The sequence below is a fragment of the Eurypyga helias genome, unplaced genomic scaffold, assembly GCF_000690775.1.
Source record: "Eurypyga helias isolate BGI_N326 unplaced genomic scaffold, ASM69077v1 scaffold31572, whole genome shotgun sequence".
NCBI classification, from domain to species: domain Eukaryota; kingdom Metazoa; phylum Chordata; class Aves; order Eurypygiformes; family Eurypygidae; genus Eurypyga; species Eurypyga helias.
Window position 1 is genome coordinate 251 of NW_010237090.1, and position 282 is coordinate 532.

Genomic DNA, 282 nt, shown 5'->3' on the forward strand with positions numbered 1-282 from the left:
TCTGCACATGAGCCGGGCCCCCGCGTGGGGAGGCGAGTAACGCTCTCCCTATTCCTCAAAGTCTGCTGCGCAAAGAGTCAGCCCCGGAACCCCTTCTGGACCGTAGGGAAAACCTAGGCCCAGGCGTACGTTACGTAAGCACACGGCGTACGTAAGTTGCGTAACTCAGGCTGGCGTAGGGCAGGAAGAGCCCGTGCGTAAAATTCTTCCGCGGGGTGTGCAGGGTTGGCGGAGGGTTACGTTAGCTTTGTAGCGCAGTCGGTTTAGAGAATACGGCTGGTT